Source organism: Protopterus annectens, chromosome 7.part1 (assembly GCF_019279795.1).
Source record: "Protopterus annectens isolate FY-2018-M chromosome 7.part1, PAN1.0, whole genome shotgun sequence".
Taxonomy (NCBI): domain Eukaryota; kingdom Metazoa; phylum Chordata; order Ceratodontiformes; family Protopteridae; genus Protopterus; species Protopterus annectens.
In genome coordinates, this window is record NC_056740.1 from 481,143,318 (window position 1) to 481,156,218 (window position 12,901).

General features: G+C 45.1%; 1 protein-coding gene across 1 annotated transcript in view; it reads left to right on the forward strand.

The window, feature by feature from the left end:
• The window catches only part of RBM6 (RNA binding motif protein 6), a 689,827-nt gene that overhangs the window by 154,963 nt on the left and 521,963 nt on the right, over window positions 1-12,901 (forward strand). The gene's annotated exons all lie outside the window — the stretch shown is intronic.

Consider the following 12,901-nt stretch of genomic DNA (forward strand, 5'->3'; position numbering starts at 1 on the left):
TTAGCAAATACCTCAAAGATTTTCGTTCGTACTGCATTCCTTGCTTAGGCCTAGACCATGACGTACCTCGCTGTCGGTTTTGTGCCTTATTCAAACCTCGAACTATTTATCGTCTGCTTATTTACGCTTCTGAATATTTTGGCACTCTGTTCAATTATCCAGAAATGGCTTCGGTAAGCCACCAAACTACCGACATTCCGAAAAAATGCAAAGATAGACATGGACAAACTGCATAGGTCCAAAGCTGCCGATGACTCTTCTCCTAAGCTAGTCTCCAGTTCGCTGGTACTCAGTGAGGTGCTTTCGCAGTCCCTGATACCTGCTACTTCAGATTCGCAGGCCTCTACCGAGACCCATTCTGAGTCTAGTATGCAGCAAGATGCTTCGACTGTGGAACCTGCGGATGTCTCTACCTTGGATGGGTCCGGAGCCGCTGTGCAGGCACCTGTTTCTGAGGGTGTATTGAGGCCTACTGACTTGCATATTAAACTGACGCCATCTTTTTCTTCAAGGCCTAAAACTCTATCCATGCCTAGAAAACCGACACCCAGACCACTAAAAAACAAGAATGGCTGAAGACCTTATTACCCTAATCAGAGGAAGCCACCCTTCCACCTCTGAGACCTAGGACTGATTTTCCTTCTGATCAGGACTCTGAAATTTCTGATGTTCTTCGTGTTTCACTGTTGCAATCATTACATTTGGGCAATCTGCCTGCAGGTTGCCCTCAGTCGGTCTGATTAGCAAAGTCTTGGGTCCTGCGTCTGATGCTGTCCCTTCTTACATGATGTCAGGTCGTCAGGGGTATAAAACATGCAGCCGACGCCATTACATCAGTCTTGCTTGCCGTGCCAGAAGCAGTTCGCAAGTGCCGGTTGGCCAACTCCTGGAATTTTCGTTTTCGAGTTTCAGAATCAAAGTCTTCAACTTAAAGCCAAGTACCCCGTTCAACTATGGAACCCGCGGATGTCTCTACCTTGGATGGGTCCGAAGCCGCTGTGCAGGCACTTTTTTCTGAGTGTGTATTCAGGCCTACAGACTTTCATATTAAATCGACGCCTCCATTACTAAGGCCTAAATCTCGATCCATGTCTAAAAACCCGACGCCCAGGCCAAATGTTAAGGCCCCTATGCTTATAAATAAATTATAAAAATGGCTGAATTTCTAATAACTCTAATCAGGGGTAGTCAACCCCCCTCTGAGGCCTAGGGCTGAGCTTGATTATGAATCTTCTGATCAGGATTCCATTTCTTTTGACTCTTCTGATGGCCTGGATTTGTCTTTACCTACTTATGAGGATTCTGATGCAGAGGATTCTATTCCCTCTGCTTCCCCTCCTGAGGATTTTTCTTTTGGGGAAACCTTGCATACTTTAAAGGAGCATTTTTGCTGGGAAAGCCAGGAATTTTCTGATTTAAAAAGAGGCTTAGGGATTTCCTTCTACCTCAGCATAGGCCTTTGGCTATACCTCCTGTACTAGACATTGTTGTTGATTTCTCGGAATCCAGTTTGGCCCCTGATTCCCCTGCCTCTTGCTCCTAGTAAACCTAACAGATACTACCTGAGTCCCTTTTCAAAAATCCTGTTGCAGATCCAGAGACTATTTCTCAGGGGCCCAAGGACATTAAGGCTTCTACTGCTAAAAATCCTACCCCTTCCTTATAGACTCCAGGGCGCTGGATAGATGGGGTAAAAAGGTTTATACTTAAGCAACCTTGGCAATCAGAGCTTTAAACTGCCAATTTCTTATGTTAAAATATCAGCAACATGTCATTGGACTGCTTAAACAGAAAACAATGTTGATTCCTGACTGTGTGGAAAATAAAGATTTACAGGACTTAATGCATTCTGCTGAACAAGTTGGAAAACATACTTTGCAATGTGATTTTGATTCTTTAGAGGCCTCTTGCAGGGCTGCTGTTACTGGGTCTGTACTTAGGAGGCATGCTTGGCTTAAGGAGCAATCTTTGCCTGATCATGTTAAAGCTAAATTGTTGGATGCTCCTTTAAATCAGGACCGCCTGTTTGGCAACAAGGCTGAAGAAGTTGTTAAAAAGATGGAAGATAAAGTTAAATCTATGCAAACTGTTAAAGATTTTTTTACAAGTGCAACCTCCTAGATTTAGTAAGCATTGGCCTACTAAGAATTCGTCCTTTCCAGCCCCTTCCAGGACTTCCCAAGCCAAACCCAGACACAGCAAAACCCCCAGGTTTCAGTCCCAAGGGACTATGAACTAAGCAATGGAGGGGCATCCACTTCCAAATCTGGGAATAACAAGACACCCCCCCCATGGTAAATTGTCTCGATGACATCCTTTTAAAATTTCCAAGCACTTATCTTATGACCGCCCCTTTGGGGGAAAAGATTTCTCTTCATGCAAAGAACTCATAACCCAGGACAAATGGGTTTTAAATGTAGTGTCCCAGGGATACAGATTTCATTTCCACACGCCAACACAGTGTGTGGCCGGACCTGCCCCCAAATCAGTGGGCAGAGTCTCAAAAACAAGTACTTTCCCTATTGAGCATGGGGGCTATTCAGCTGGTACCAGAAGAGGAAAAGACAAAGTTTCTACTCCAGACTTTTCCTGGTACCCAGAAAAGACAAATCATGGCGTCCTATCCTGGACTTGTCTACTCTAAACACCTTTCTGGAGATTCCAAAGTTCAAGATGCTGACTCTTCAGTTACTTCCTATGCTGCGCAAAGACGCCTGGTTGGCAACACTAGATTTAAAAGAAGCATACCTGCACATCCCAATCAGGGAATCTTGCAGAAGATACCTACGCTTCAAAGCAGGCTACACGCATTATCAGTTCTCTGCACTGCCCTTTGGCTTGTCTACTGCGCCCAGGGTATTCACAAAGTGCCTGGCTCCAGTTATTGCATTTTGCAGGCAAAGAAGTATTCAAATATAGCCATACCTAGACGGTTGTCTAATTCAGGCAGAAAGCCAGGGCATACTTTTGAATCATCGGCGTTTGTAAAAAGGATTCTAACTTGTCTGGGGTACACCATAAACGAAAAATCACAACTGGTACCCTGTCAACAAATTGCTTTCCTGCGAGCAAACTTGAATACAACTTCCCAGATGGCTTGCCTCGCGCCAGAAAAGCAAATTCATTTGGTAACCTATTTCAAACAAGTGGCCACAAAAACCCTGCTATCTGCAAGACAAATACTGCAAGCCTTGGGGTTCATGGCCTCCTGGATTCTTCTAATTCCCCTCCCGCATTCTTCTAATTCCATATGCAAGACTGCATATGACGAAATTACAGTGGTATCTAAAAAGCCTATGGAGTCAACATTCTCACAGCCTAGAAACAATTACTATCTTACCTTGCCTACGCCTAGAGTTCCTCTGGTGGGCAGAGGCCTGCCACCAAAACAAGGAACTGTTATTCACACTACCCCCTGCCGCCCAAACCCTAACAGATGCATCAGACTATGCATGGGGGGCTCACCTGGCAATGAAGTGCATTCTGGGCAAATGGAACCAAAGTCAAAAGCACCTACATATCAAAAAGAAATGTTAGCTGTACAGAATGCTCTGACAGCCTTCAAGGAGTACATTCTTCCAGGACAACTAATGGTAAAGACGGACAACACCACGGTTATGTGGTACATGAACGGGGGGGTACACATTCTACCCCCTCTGCAGACTAGCCATGGCATTGTGGAACACAGCCTTGAGCTACCAAGTGCACCTACAAGCTCAATTCCTGCCAGGAAAATTAAATGCACTGGCAGACGGACTAAGCAGAAACCTCATGGACCCACACAAGTGGAAACTGGAACCAAGGATTTTCAACATGTTGACAAGCGAATGGGGAGCCCAGACATAGACCTATTTGCCTCCCCCAGACCTACCAATTGGACAAGTTTTTGCACAAGGACTCCCCACAAACAAGCCTGGAAAGTGGATGCTCTGTCCTTCAGCTGGAAAAACCTATCAGTCTATGCCCCCCCCCCCCCCACCGCCTCCGCTCTCCAAAGTTCTACTAAAAGTCAAACAGGACAAACCAAGGATAATTTTGATTGCTCCAGACTGGCCGTGCCAACACTGGCACCCGCTCCTGCACAGTGTCACAGTTATCTCCATGATACCTGCCTCAGACCCCTTCCCTGCTGTCTCGGCAGGGGAACCAGATTCCGCACCCTCAGCTTCCAACATTGAACCTTGCAGCCTGGCTAATTACTTAAACTCACCATTATCATGCCTCAGCAAACCTGTGATGGATGTCATCTTAGAGACGAGGAGGCCTAGTACCAGAAAATCTTATGCTGAAAAATAGAAAAGATTCTGTGCTCTGGGTCCAGTCTCAAGGGATGAGCACAGCAGCGCCCAATTTACCTCAGTTTTTGCAATACTTAAGTGAGATGCTTCACAAGGCCCTGTCTTTTTCCTCCATTAAAATCCACGCCTCAGCCATTTCAGCTCATTATAACACAGAACCTCCCCTCTTCTCTCATCCTCTGCTCAAGCAGTACCTCAGAGGGGCCAAAAATTTAAGACCACCCTGGAGAGTTCCCAACCCCTGCCTGGGACCTTAACTTTGTATTGGAGAAACTCACTCTCCCTCCTTTCGAGCCAGCTGCTACTGCAGACTTAAAATTTCTTTCTTGGAAAACGGCTTTCCTTTTAGAAATCACTTCAGCTAGAAGGATATCTGAATTACAGGCCTTTATGGCAGTGGAGCCCTTCATCTTTCATGCGGACAGGGTGTCACTCGGGACCTTTCCATCCTTCATGCCCAAGGTGGTATCCAGTGTGGCTCTTAATCTGTCCATTCATTTCCAACCTTCTTTCCCAATCCACAGAACAAAGGGGAACAGATTCTACATTCCTTGGATGTGCACAGACAACTTAGATTATACTTGGACAGGACTAAACCTCAAAGAAAATCTGAACAACTGCTGGTAGCTTTTGCTGCAGGGGCAGAGGGGAAGGCTATTTCAAAACAAACCATTTCTAAATGGATAAGACATCGCATTCATTTCTGCTATAAGCACCATGGAAAACCTATTCCCCAGGGAATCAGATCTCACTCCACCAAGGCTGCATCTACTTCTGCAGCCTTTCTCAGAGGTGTCCCTACCCAGGGACATCCTAGAAGCTGCTACCTGGAGTTCTGTACATACTTTCACCAAGTATTACCATTTGCCAATTTTTTCTAAATCCAAAGCTGTCTGCCACTGCTGTCTTGCAGGTCCTTATAGCTGGCCCTAATGCTTTATAAACTCCTCCTCCCAACCATAGCTTTGGGAATCTACCCAAATGTAATGACTGAAACGGTGAAACACGGAGAACATAGTACAGTTGTGTACACTTACCATAAATGTAGATGTTCGTGTGTATTCACTGTTGCAGTCCTGGTTACCCTCCCTCCAACCCCCTAACCTCTTCTGACTGTACCTCTACTTTCCTTTGCTATGCTTAAAGCGTTTTTGGTGTATTTGCTTTTTGTTAGAGGTATACCTTTGTGTTTTTATGTTTATTTGCTCCTGATTAGGGGGGGCACCTGACATTTGGGGCAAGAAAAACTGATGTAATGTCATTGGCTGCATGTTTTATACCCCTGATGTCATGGAAGGGACAGTGACCAACGCAGGACCCAAGGCTTTGTTAATTAGGCTGTCTGAGGGCAACCTGCAGGCAGATTACACAAATGTAATTGACTGCAACACTGAATACACTCTTAACATCTACATTTATGGTAAGTGTACACAACTGTACTTTTCCTCTGACCAGGATTTACCCTTGTCTACCTATGAGGATTATGATGCAGAGGACTCCATTCCCTCTGCTTCCACTCAAGAGGATTTCTCTTGGTGAAACCTTGCATACTCTTAGGGAGCATTTCCGCTGGGAAAGCCAGGATTACTCTGACTCCAAAAAGAGGCTTAGGGATTTCTTACTCCTGCCCCAATAAAGGCTTTTAGCTATCCCTCCTGTACTGGACATGGTTGATGATGCCTTCTCGGAATCTAGCCTGGCCCCTGACTCTCTACCTCCGGCTCCCAGAAAACCTAATGGGTATTACAGGGTTCCTGACTCTCACAAGTTCCTCTTTAAATGTTCTACTGCGGATACTGAGACCATTTCACAGGGACCCAAGGGCATTAAGGCTACTACTTCCAAAAATCCTACTCCCTCTTGTAGAGATTCCAGGTTGCTGGATAGATGGGGTAAGAAGGTATACACTTCTGCAACCTTGGCCATTAGGGCCTTAAACTGCCAGTTTCATATGTTAAAGTATCAGCAGCATATTATTGGATTGCTTAAACAGAAAATGATGTTTCCTGACTGTGCTGAATATAAAGATTTACAGGATTTAATGCTTTCTGCTGAACAAGTTGGAAAACATACTTTGCAATGTGGTTTTGATTCATTAGAGGCATCTTGCAGGGTTGCTGTCACTGGGTCTGTACTCAGAAGGCATGCTTGGCTTAAGGAGCACTCTTTACCAGATCATGTTAAAGCTAAATTGCTGGATGCTCCCTTAAACCAAGACCGCCTGCTTGGCAACAAAGCAGAAGTACTTAAAAAGATGGAGGAAAGATCTAAATCTATGCATACTGTTAAAGATTTCCTGCAAGTACAGCCTCCCAGATTTAGTAGGCATTGGCCGTCTTAAGAATTGGTCCTTTCCTGCCTCTTCCAGGCCTTCTCAGTCCAAACCCAGAACCAGCAGAACACCCAGGCTGCAGTCCCAAGGTACTCTCAGAACTAAGCAGTGGGGGGCTCCCACTTCCAAAGCAGGGAGTAGTAAGTCTCCCCCCTATGGTAAACTGTCTCAATGACTTAACTTTAAACCTTCCAAGCCCTGTACAGCTGACTGTTCCTTTAGGGGGAAAGACTGCCCTGCAGGCAAAAAATTGGGAACTCATTACCCAGGACAAATGGGTTGTAAATGTTTCCCAAGGATACAGATTCCACTTCCACTCCTTACCAACCCCAAACGGTTGGCCAGGTCTACCCCCAAATCAGTGAGCAGAGGCTCAAAAGCAAGTTCTCTCTCTTTTAAGCATCAGGGCTATTCAACCTGTCCCAGAAGAAGAGTGGGGACAAGGTTTCTACTTAAGACGTTTTCTGGTAACCAGAAAAGACCATTCCTGGCACCCAGAAAAGACCATTCCTGGCGTCCTATCCTGGACCTGTCTATCCTAAACACATTTTTGGTAATCCCAAAATTCAAGATGCTAACTCTTCATCAGCTACTTCCTATGCTAGGCAAAGATATGCCTGGTTGGCAACACTGGATTTAAAGGAAGCCTACCTGCACATGCCAATAAGGGAATCTTGCAGAAGATACCTATGCTTCAAAGCAGGCTAAATGCACTATCAGTTCTCTGCACTGCCCTTTGGCTCATCTACTGCACCCAGGGTATTCACCAAGTGCATAGCTCCAGTCATTGCATTTTGCAGGCAAAGAAATATTCAGATATACCCATACCTGGATGATTGTCTAATTCAGGCAGAAAGCCAGGAAAATACTATTAAATCTGGCATTTCTAAAGAAATTGCTAACTTCTCTGGGGTACACCATAAACTAAAAAAAATCACATCTTGTACCCTGCCAACAAATTGCATTCCTGGGAGCAAGCTTGAAACATACAGCCAACCCCATTGCATCAGTCTTTCTTGCCATGTGGTGCCCGAAGCAAAAGCAGTTTGCAAGTGCCAGTCGGCCGCCACCTGAAATTTTCATTTTTAGAGTTTCGGACCTGAAGTCTTCTAGATAAGTACCCCGTTGGGGATCCTTTTTTCTTGCTGTAACCGATGTCAGAAATTAATTGTCTTGCCTGTGGAAAACAAAACACCTCAGAGATTTTCATTCTTAGTGCGTTACCTGTTTAGGCGCAGACCATGACGTCCCTCGCTGTCTGTTTTGTGCCTTGTTCAATGCCCGAACTATTCGTCATCGGGCTATTTTTGTTGCTAAATTCATTCTCCATACTCCGAAATGGCTTTGATAAGCCATCTGACTACCAATCTTCAGGAAAAAAAACATAAGGATAAAGACAGACCACATAGGTCCAAAACTGCCGACAACGCTTCCGTTAAGCTAGTCGCCAGTCCGCTGATAACTCATTGAGGCGCTTTCGCAGCCCCTGATACCCGCTTCTCCAGATTCGCAGGCCTCTACTGAGACCCATTCAGAGTCCGGTATGCCGTGAAGTGCTTCTTCGACTATGGAACCTGCGGATGTCTCTACCTTGGATGGGTCCTGAGCCGCTGTGCAGGCACCGGCTTCTGAGGGTGTATTCAGGCCTTCCGACTTAAATATTAAATTGACTACTTAATTTCAAACCAAAAATACCTAATTTCTCAGGCCTAATGTTCGCACTACGCCTAGGAGACAGACGACCAAAGCGCATTCTCAGGCCCACATGCCTCAAAAACAAATGCTTAGAATGGTTGAAGACCTCATTACTTTAATTAGGGAAGTCAGCCTTCCCCCTCAAAAAGACCAAGAGCTGATTTTCCTTCTGATTCTTCTGATCAGGAGTCTGATAATTCTGATCCTTCTGATTACCAGGTCATACCCTTGTCTACCTATGAGGATTCTGATGCAGAGGATTCCATTCCCTCTGGTTCCCCTCCAGAAGATTTTTCTGTTGGTGAAACCTTGCATACCCTTGCAGAGCATTTCTGCTGGGAGAGCCAGGACTACTCTCACTCCAAAAAGAGACACTGGGAATTTTTAAACTTGCCTCAGCTCAGCAGCACAGGCCTCTAGCTATCCCTCTTGTTCTGGAAATTGTAGATGTATTTTTGGAATCCAGCCTTACCCGTGATACTTTGCCTCCAGCTCCCAGGAAACCTACTATAGAGTACCTGACTCCTGCAAATTCCTTGTTAAGAATCCTATTGCGTATCCAGAGACCATTTCCCAGGGACCTAAAGGCATTAAGGCTACAACTGCCAAAAAGCCTACCCATTCGGACAGGGTTTCTAGGGCTTTAGACAGGTGGGGTAAGAAGGTGTACTCCTCTGCTACTCTTGCCATTAGGGCTTTAAATTGCCAGTTTCATATGTTAGTTTTAGCAGCATATTATGGAGCTAATTAAATGGAAAATGTTTGATTCCTGATTGTGCAGAACACAAAGATTTACAAGAGTTAATGCATTCTGCTAACCAAGTTGGTAAACCTACTTTGCAATGTGGATTTGATTCCTTAGAAGCATCTTGCAGGGCTGCTGTCGTTTGGGTCTGTTCTTAGAAGGCATGCTTGGCTTAAGGAACAAAATTTGCCAGATCATGTCAAAGCTAAATTACTAGATGCACCATTAAACCAAGAGCATCTATTTGGCAATAAAGCAGAAGTCGTCCTCAAAAGGATGGAGGAGAAAGCTAAATCTATACAAACAGTTAAAGATTTTTTACAAGTACAACCTCAGAGATTTAGTAGGCATTGGCCTTCTAAGAACTGGTCCTTTCCTGCCTCTTCCAGACCAAACCCAGCTCCAGAAGAGCATCCAGGCTTCAGTCCCAGGGTTCGCACTGGACTAAGCAGTGGGGGGCCTCCACTTCCAAACCTGGGAGTAATAAAACTCTCCCCCCATGGTAAACTGTTTCAATGACTTTTTAAAACTTCCAAGCACTTCTCAACTGACTGCCCCTTTGGGGGGGGGGGGGGGATTGCACTTCATGCAAAGAACTGGGGACTCGTTACCCAGGTTTTAAAGATAGTGTCCCAAGGATACAGATTTCACTTCCACACGTTACCAACTCCAAGCGGTTGGCCAGATCTCCCTTCAAATCAGTGGGCAAAGGCCCCAAAGCAAGTACTCTCTCTTAAGCATTGGGGGCTATTCACTTGGTACCAGAAGAGGAAAAGGGACAAGGTTTCTATTTAAGATTTTTCCTGGTACCCAGAAAAGACAATTCATGGCGTCCAATCCTGGACCTGTCTACTCTAAACACCTTTTTGGTGATTCCAAAATTCAAGATGCTGTGAGACTTCATCAATTGGTTCCTATGCTAGGCAAAGATGCCTGGTTGGCAACACTAGATGTAAAGGAAGCTTACCTGCACATCCCAATCAGGGAGTCTTGCAGAAGATACCTATGCTTCAAAGCAGGCTACACGCACTGTCAGTTTCTCTTCACTGCCCTTTGTGAATACCCTGGGGGCAGTAGATAAGCCAAAGTGCCTAGCTCCATTCATTGCATTTTTCAGGCAAAGAAATATTCATATATACCCATACCTGGACGATTGTCTAATTCAGGCAGAAAACCAGGGCATACTTTGAATCATCTGGCTTTTGTACAAAGGGTGCTAACTTGTCTGGGGTACACCATCAACTAAAAGAAATCACACCTGGTATCCTGTCAACAAATTATATTCCTGGGAGCAAGCTTGAATACAACTTCCCAGATGGCTTTCTTCACACCAGAGAAACAAATTCACTTGACAACCTTATTCAAACCAGTGGCCACAAAAACCCTGCTATTTGCAAGGCAAATACTACATGCCATGGGGTTCATGGCCTCCGGCATTCTTCTAATTCCATATGCAAGACTGCATATGAGGAAACTACAGTGGTGTCTAAAAAGCCTATGGTATCAACATTCTCAGGATCTAGAAGCAATGATTCATGTCATACCTTGCCTACGCCTGGAGTTCCTTTGGTGGACAGAGGCATGCCACCAAAACAAGGGACTACCATTCACACTACCCCCTACCGCCCATACACTAACAGACGCATCAGACTATGCATGTGGGGTGAACCTGGCAGGGAAGTGCATTCAGGGCAAATGGAACCCAAGTCTAATGCACCTGCACATCAATCTAAAAGAAATGTTAGCTGTACAGAATGCTCTGACAGCCTTCAAGGACCACTTTCTTTCAGGACAATTAATGGTAAAGACGGACACCACCACTGTTATGTGGTACATAAGCAAGCGGGGGGGGTATGCATTCTTACTCCCTCTGCAGACTAGCCATGGCATTGTGGAACACAGCCTTGAGCTACCAAGTGCATCTACAAGCTCAATTCCTACCAGGAAACTAAATACACTGGTAGACAGACTAAGCAGAAATCTCATGGACCCACACGAGTGGAAACTAGAACCAAGGATTTTCAACATGTTGACAAGCAAATGGGGGAGACCAGATATAGAACTGTTTGCCTCCCCCCAGAACCATCAATTGGAAAAATTTTGCACAAGAACTCCCCACAGACAAGCTTGGAAAGTGGATGCTCTGCCCTTCAGCTGGAAAAACCTAACAGTTTATGCCTTTCTTCCTCGGCCTCTGCTCTCCAAAGTACTACTAAGGATCAAAAAAGACAAACCAAGGACTATTTTGATTGCACCAGACTGGCCACCCCCTGCACTGGTACCCACTCCTGTGCAGTGTGTCACTGTGGGCACCTGCCTCAGACTCCTACCCTGCTGTCTCAGCAGGAGAACCAGATTCTGCATCCTCCGCTTCAAACACTGAACCTAGCAGCCTGGCTAATTACCTAATCTCTCCTTTACCATCCCTCAGTAAACCAGTGATGGATATTTTAGAGGCAAGGAGGCCTAGTACTAGAAAACCTTATGCTGAAAAATGGAAAATATTCTGTGCCTGGAACCATTCTCAAAGGATAAGCACAGCAGTGCCCAATGTGCCTCACATTTTACAATACTTAACTGAGATGCTTCACAAGGGCCTTTTTCCTCAATAAAAATTCACGCCTCAGCCATTTCAGCTCATTATAACACAGAACCTCTCCTCTTCTCTCATCCACTGCTCAAGCAGTTCCTCAGAGGGGCCAAAAATTTAAGACTACCCAGGAGAGCTCCTACTCCATCCTGGTACCTTAACTTTATATTGGAGAAACTCACCCTTCTTCCTTTCCAGCCAACTGCTACTGCAGATTTAAAATTCCTTTCTTGGAAAACAGCTTTCCTTTTAGCAATCACTTCAGCAAGAAGGGTATCTGAATTACAGGCCCTTATGGCAGTGGAGCCTTTCATCATTTTTCGTACAGACAGGATGTCCCTCAAGACCAGTCACTCTCATGCCAAAGGTGGTATCCAATGTGGCCCTTAATCAGTCCATTCATTTGCCAGCCTTCTTTCCTAATTCACAGAACAAAGGGGAATGGATACTGCACTCCTTAGACGTGCACATACAACTTTGATTCTACTTGGACAGGACTAAACCTCAAAGGAAATCTGAACTGCAGGTGACATTTGTTGCAGGGACAGAGGGGGAAGGCTGTTACAAAGCAAACCATCTCCATATGGATAGGCCATTGCATTCATTTCTGCTATAAGCACCATGGCAAACCTGTCCCACAGGGGATCAGACCCCACTGAACCAGGGTTGCATCTACCTCTATAGCCTTACTCAGAGGCATACCTACCAGGGGCATCCTAGAAGCTGTTACGTGGAGTTCTGTACATACTTTCATCAAGCATTACCATTTGCCAATTTTCTCTAAATCCAGAGCTGGCTTTGCCACTGCAGTCTTTCAGGGCCTTATAGCAGGTTCTAATGCTATCTAAATTCCTCCTCCCAGCCTTAGCTTTATGAATCTATCCAAATGTGATGACTGCAACAGTGAAACACGAAGAATATAGTACAGTTGTGTACACTTAACATAAATGTAGATGTTCGAGTGTATTCACTGTTGCAGTCCTGGTTACCTTCCCTCCAGCCCCCTGACGTCTTTTGGCTGTACCTCTTCTCTCCTTTGCAATGCTTAAAAACTTTTTGGTGTATTTGCTTTTTTGTTGGAGGTATAACCTTATATATTTGTAGATTTAATTGCTTTCCCATTAAGGGGCATCTGACATCTGGGGTAAGAAAAACTGATGTTATGATGTCGGCTGCATGTTTTATACCCCTGACGACCTGATGTCACGGAAGAGGAGACAGCAACTGACATAGGACCCAAG